This window comes from Octopus sinensis, linkage group LG4 (assembly GCF_006345805.1).
Source record: "Octopus sinensis linkage group LG4, ASM634580v1, whole genome shotgun sequence".
Lineage (NCBI taxonomy): Eukaryota > Metazoa > Mollusca > Cephalopoda > Octopoda > Octopodidae > Octopus > Octopus sinensis.
The window spans coordinates 9,271,242-9,278,315 of NC_043000.1; the positions used below are offsets into that span (position 1 = coordinate 9,271,242).

Genomic DNA, 7,074 nt, shown 5'->3' on the forward strand with positions numbered 1-7,074 from the left:
GATTTCTATGCCAATATGCTGAGAATAAACTTTAAATCGTCAAAACATATATATATAATCAGTACTGGTAATAAAGTACGATTTTACATTGGAAGCACATCGTTAGAGTTATCTAAAAGAATTTCTATCCATTGCTCAACATTTAGAGATAGAAATAAACGTAATAGTACCGGTTTCAGCAAACTAATTTGGGAACTAAAAGACCACAATGAACAATTTTATTTAGAATAGTTGATTCTCTCAATCTCGATACCTTATGACAAAGGCAAGGAATTCTGTCTTCTCTGTAATTCTGAGCTATTTTTCATTATTTTTTCTAAATATCCCCTACTAAACATGGTTATAGCGAGCAAACAGATGTAAACATTGGCAAAAACGCACCTTTAGTGCATATAAGTAGTCTCTATCATAATATATAATTTGAAATTTAATTTCCTTTATATTTAACATTCACTATTAATATCCCTACTTTTTCTGTAAGCTACTTCTGACGTTATATCATATTACGTTTTTTTAAACAATATTAATAGCGTTCAGTTAACCGCTATACAAATCCATCATATTTTGCTAAATTGTCCTATTGACGAGTTTCGCTTTTTTCACTTTCCCGAAGAGAAGATTGCATTGTTTATACCATTTATTCTTTTCAATAGTATCAGTGGAATTTTCGAAACATGTGTCGAAAGTAAAAATATTTGATTTATACTTGCGTTAAACTCCATTTATTTATTCATATATATATATATATATATATATATATATATATACGCATCCATCCATCTGTCTCTCTGTATGTACATATGTATGAATAAAAAACATATATGTTAGTGCGTGAGTGTATATGACTTTGATCTGCTGATCTGAGGATCACTATAGTCCACGTTTAAGGAAGATCACAATGCTATAAGCCAGGGTCATTCGTATTTTTACAATGTGAGCGCGTTGTTTCGGCAAAGTGTGTATTCGCTAAGCTTCATCATTGAAAAAATATTAAAATATGGCGATTGGATCCATATATGTATTTGTTAGAGCTAAAGAGAGGAAGTGTGAGCTGAAGAAGATAAGAGAAAGGGTGGATGCAAAAGGTGAAGAGTAGAGTAAGAGTGAAGAAAGAGAAAGCGAGAGAGAAAGAGAATAGAGGAAGCAAAAGGCTGAAAAGGACGGATATGGATGGGGTGAAAAGAGGAGGAGCGTGATGGTGAAAGGGTAAGGAAAGTGAAAAAAAGAAGTGAGGGAGTGGTTAAAAAGATACCATGTACAGTATGTAAGGCGGCGAGTGGCTGGCAGAAACGTTAGCACGCCGGGCGAAGTGCGTAGCCGTAGTTCGTCTGACGTTACATTCTGAGTTCAAATTCCGCCGAGGTCGACTTTGCCTTCCATCCTTTAGGGGTCGATTAAATAAGTACCAGTTACGCACTGGGGTCGATATAATCGACTTAATCCGTTTGTCTGTCCTTGTTTGTTCCCTCTGTGTTTAGCCCCTTGTGGGTAGTAAATAAAAAAAGAGAGATACCATGTACAGTATGTACATTTCTGTAAAATACGCATGTTTGTACATATAGGTGTGTGTGTGTGTGTGTGTGTGTGTGTGTAAGAGTGCATAGTGTATAAAACAGAACAGTATAAATTTGATATCTTCATAACTCTTAATATGTTTTACAAATATTTATTTCAATGGCAATAACATCATAACGTATTAAAGTTATTGAGTTCTCTCTCTCTGTATATATATATATATATATATATATATATATACAACGGGTGCTGAACTTGTTTATGTCCTCGCAGCTGAAAGAAGTGAAAGACGATATAAAAATATATTTACAAAAAAACAGTTATTAATTCTTTAAAACATTACTTATAGTTAACTAACCATCCAAGAAAGATATAAGTAACTTCAGTTATCAAACAGCAATTTCACATATTAACGTAACAAAAATATTTCTAGTTACGTGAACGTCAAGAAAAACTTAATTATGCTTACCAAAACCAACAGCAAAAATAAATTTATACTTTATACTTAAAAGTTTGTATTCATAACTGCCATATATGTATGTGTATATATACATAAAAAATATATATCAGAGTTCAGTGTTTATATACAAATATATATATATATATATATATATACATATATATATATATATATATATATATATATGTGTGGTGTGTGTGTGTATGTGTGTGTGCGTGTGTGTATGTATGTGTATATGTAAAGGTATATATATATATATATGTATATGTATATGTATATGTATATGTATATATATATATATATAAACAGGGAAACAGATCCCTCGCAGTGAACTATCGCCCAATCTCACTCACCTCCCACATCATTAAGGTGTTTGAAAGAGTGTTAAGATCAAGGATAGCTGAATTCCTGGAGACCCACAAACTCCTAAATGCAAATCAGCATGGCTTTCGCTGTGGCAGGGACTGTCTAACACAGCTCTTACACCACATTGAAGATGTACTCAAAGCCTTGGGAACAGGTTCGAACTCTGACGTCATATATCTTGACTTCAGTAAAGCGTTCGACAGGGTAGACCATAATATCCTACTCTCAAAATTGGCAAATGTTGGAATCCGTGGAAAAGTTCTACACTGGATTAAGTATTTCCTGGCGAATAGAACACAACATGTTGTAGTTGATGGAGTCCACTCAAGCCCAGCAAAAGTCACCAGCGGTGTTCCCCAGGGGACTGTTTTGGGTCCGCTACTCTTCATAATTTACATAAACGACCTTTCCAGTGTTGTACATTACTGCAAAGTGAAAATTTTTGTTGATGACACTAAGCTTCAGCAAATCGTCAATGAAGAAGCAGACCGAACTCAACTCCAGTCTGATCTATATGCTGTGAGTCAATGGGCAGACAGAAACAAAATGCAACTGAACGAGGGAAAATTTGAGCTGATGCATTTTGGAAGAAATTCCTCACTAAAACAACCATAATCTCTTCCTTCAGGGGAACCGCTCACAGCCTCTAACAATATCAGAGACCTGGGTGTAATTGTTGATGACGATTTCAGTTGGAGTGCACACATCAACAAGAAGGTCGATATAGCTCGTAGGATGAGTTCCTGGATCTTAAGAACTTTCCGGTCCAGAGAACAAGGTGTCATACCACTTTTTACCTCCTTTGTACGGCCACACCTTGAATACTGCTGCCCACTGTGGTCTCCCCATACAAGACAAAACATCTCCAGAATTGAGTCACCCCAGAGGGCACTCACTAAACGAATTGAAGGCATGGCTGCTCTCGATTATTGGGATCGCCTTAAAGCCTTGAAACTTTACTCCCTCCAGCGTCGCCGTGAGCGGTACATCATTTGTACGATGTGGAGAACTTTGCCCAAACGACCTGAACATTAGCTTCAAGGTTCATCCAAGACTGGGACCACGGGCCATACGTCCCCTGCCCAATTCAAGATCACAACATACATGTACACTGCAACATAATTTCTTTTCCTCAACAGGCCCTGCCCTATTTAACATTGTCCCGAGGGAGATCAAAGAGGAAAAGGATCCCATCAACTTTAAACGGAGTATGGATAGATTCCTTCAAAGAATACCAGATAAGCCACCCATAATTGGATACAACTCACCCAACAAGAACTCACTACTTGAACAAAACTCGACTTAAACAGGATTCGAATAATCCTATCAGGTGGTGCTATTAAGTTAGACATAGCCTGGACCAATCTTTGGTCGAAGCATATCTAAGTTTTATCTAAGTTTTATATATAAATATATATATTTGTATATAAACACTGAACTCTGATATATATTTTTTATGTATATATACACATACATATATGGCAGTTATGAATACAAACTTTTAAGTATAAAGTATAAATTTATGTTTGCTGTTGGTTTTGGTAAGCATAATTAAGTTTTTCTTGACGTTCACGTAACTAGAAATATTTTTGTTACGTTAATATGTGAAATTGCTGTTTGATAACTGAAGTTACTTATATCTTTCTTGGATGGTTAGTTAACTATAAGTAATGTTTTAAAGAATTAATAACTGTTTTTTTGTAAATATATTTTTATATCGTCTTTCACTTCTTTCAGCTGCGAGGACATAAACAAGTTCAGCACCCGTTGTCAATTGGTGGCTGTGGTGGACAAACACAAATATACACACACGCACACACACACAGACACACACACACATGCACACACACACTCACTCACACAAACACACACATACACACACATACATGAATGGTCTTCTTTCAGTTTCTGTAAGCCAAATCTATTCACAAGACTTTGGTCGACTCAAAGCTATAGTAGAAGACACTTAACCAAGATGCTACGCAGTGGGACTGAACTTGAAACCATGTGGTTTGAAAGGGGAAACTTCTTCCCACATATCTACACCTGCCCCCATACATACATACATACATACATACATACATACATACATACATACATACATACATACATACATACATACATACACACACACACACACACACACACACACATATTCATATGTATGCACACACGTTAATATCGAGCAGTGAGAATGAGAGCTCAACACAGTATTGCTAAAGTGTGTGTGTGTTATGATTAAAAATTCGTGAATAGGAGATAATGTTGCTTCGTATATATATAACGAAATCTTTCTTGGATGTTCAGGTAAAGAGAAGTCATCGCTCTTTTAGTCGAATATTTATATTTTAATTAATTTTTTTTTATTACAAGCCGTACATAATCAAAAACGTCATCTTGAATTTTACTTTCTACCTTATGATTTCAAATTTGTGAGTATAATTTACGGTTGTTTGGTAAACGTAATTATATCTTTCTTTGATCGTCAAGTAAATACGTAGAAGTTTTTTTTTTCTGAAATTAATATCTCTTTTATTCTATATCATAGAAGAAGTAAATTATTTTTCTCTCCCCATCTGTCACAAACCTTACCTCACTGACTCTGATTACCTGCATGGGAGTTTTAGATGAAAATTTGCAGTGATTAACTCGAGAAAGGAAAGTCATGCCAAGACTACGACAGAGAGAAGTGCAGAGAAAAGAAATACGCTATTAAGAGTTATCAACTATGCAAGAAGGGAACTGTAAGTAAAATAGACGTACTGTTATCCCGAGGAAATTATATATCAAGAAGTCAAAACCAAATGAGAATTATAACGAAAAAAAAATTGTTGTAAAACAGGAAAGAAGAGATGAAACAGAAGCAAGGATATAGGAGAAAGAATACATATAATAGTAGAAGAAATAAAACCCCAGAAGAAAAAAGGCTGAGAACAGAGAGAAGACAAATAGCTAAAGTGAAAGCAAGCATAAAGAAAGAAGATCAATTTCTGGAGAGAGGTCTATGGTTCTCATTGTCCGAAATGTTGAAGAAAATAGTATCAACACAAAGCAAATAAATGTAGATATTATCAATAATACAAGAAATTCAAGCGTTCAAATTATTACAGTCGATGACAATAGATTTTTTCAGAAGAAATTTACATGGAAGTCCATGAATATTGTTTGTCAATTTTGTGATGTAAAATATTTCTTAGCAAAGCGTCCTTCAGAGGATAAATTCAATAATTGCTGTTACAAAGGTAAAATCATATTGCTTTTCCAAAGAGAAATACTGTGATATAATGAACCATTTATGGAATCTCAATTACAATCGCTACAAATACTATATTGGATTTTATAACTCAACAGACTAGAGGCCATATTGTTTTCCTGTTTGTAGCCAAATATATCTCCGCCTGAGCAATATGTATCCTAGTGACGAAGGTCGACTTTTTGCCAACTTTGCATGCTTGATTTTAAAATGGCCACAATCCAAGATGCAATCCTCAGATTATGGTTACTTTAGATAAAATTATCAGAGCAAATAATATTTATACCTTTGCATATAAAATGTTAGAAGGTGTTGAAAGCATCAGAATATATTTCAACATTAACAGCCAGAATGGGATTCAAGAGACGAATAAACAGTGACCGATAATGTTAATACTTGCCATCTCTTTTCTCTTTTACTTGCTTCAGTCATTTGACTGCGGCCATGCTGGAGCACCGCATTTAGTCGAGCAAATCACCCCCAGAGCTTATTCTTTGTAAGCCTAGTATTTATTCTATCGGTCTCTCTTGCTGCATCGGTTGTCAAGCGATGTTGTGGGGACAAATACAGACACACAAACACACACACACATACATACATACATACATATATATATATATATATTATATATATATATATATATATATATATATATATATGAATATATATACATATACAAGAGGCTTCTTCCAGTTTCCGTCTACCAAATCCACTCACAAGCCTTTGGTCGACCCGAGGCTATAGTAGAAGAGGTGCCATGCAGTGGAACTGAACCCGGGACCATCTGGTTGGTAAGCAAGCTACTTACCACACAGCCACTCCTGCGCCTATAAAAAATAAAGAACGCTTCACGAATTTGCATGTCATCCTTGCGCAGGGGCCATGCTAATCTCTGTATCGTTCCAATCTTTGAATATGTACCACCGGTAATGATGCTTATAATATTGATAGTAACCCCTTCTTAAATGATATAAAGAGACTCCCCTCACCAATATGAACATTTTGGACCCTAATCTCGTCTTACACATTATTCTATGACAGCTAGAATTGAACACTAATCCTTAACTATATAATAGATGTACAGATATTTGTATGAGGCAATACAATGTTGCACAAGCAGCAGTAAAATCAATCAGCCTAAATTTTTATTGTAGAAAATTATTTTAGTAATGATTGTTTTTACTCTCAAGTGAAGGCAAATGATTTGAACCATAGGAGGTATCAACAAGGACATCGCAGAGTTGAACAGCATCAAACATTTACTGATAATCTAACTACTGCTGCCGGTGATGCAGAAATTTTTTCTGCAATTCTCTTTCTGGCCAATTTATATTGAGCTTAGAGTTGAACATTATCAAAGATTTATTAGTCATCTTACATAGGCTACACAGTTATTGTAGCATCATCGTTTCGAAGTTCTCCAAGGAATATGAGAGAGAGCTATCATAGTGATATGGCTACGGTGAGAAAATTTGGGAAG

At 35.0% G+C, this 7,074-nt stretch overlaps 1 non-coding gene across 1 annotated transcript; it reads right to left on the bottom strand.

The window, feature by feature from the left end:
- Positions 1–6,426: 6,426 nt before the first annotated feature.
- On the bottom strand, positions 6,427–6,530 carry LOC115211351. The gene has a single exon (XR_003881619.1). It is a non-coding gene; the product is annotated as a U6 spliceosomal RNA (small nuclear RNA).
- Positions 6,531–7,074: the final 544 nt, after the last annotated feature.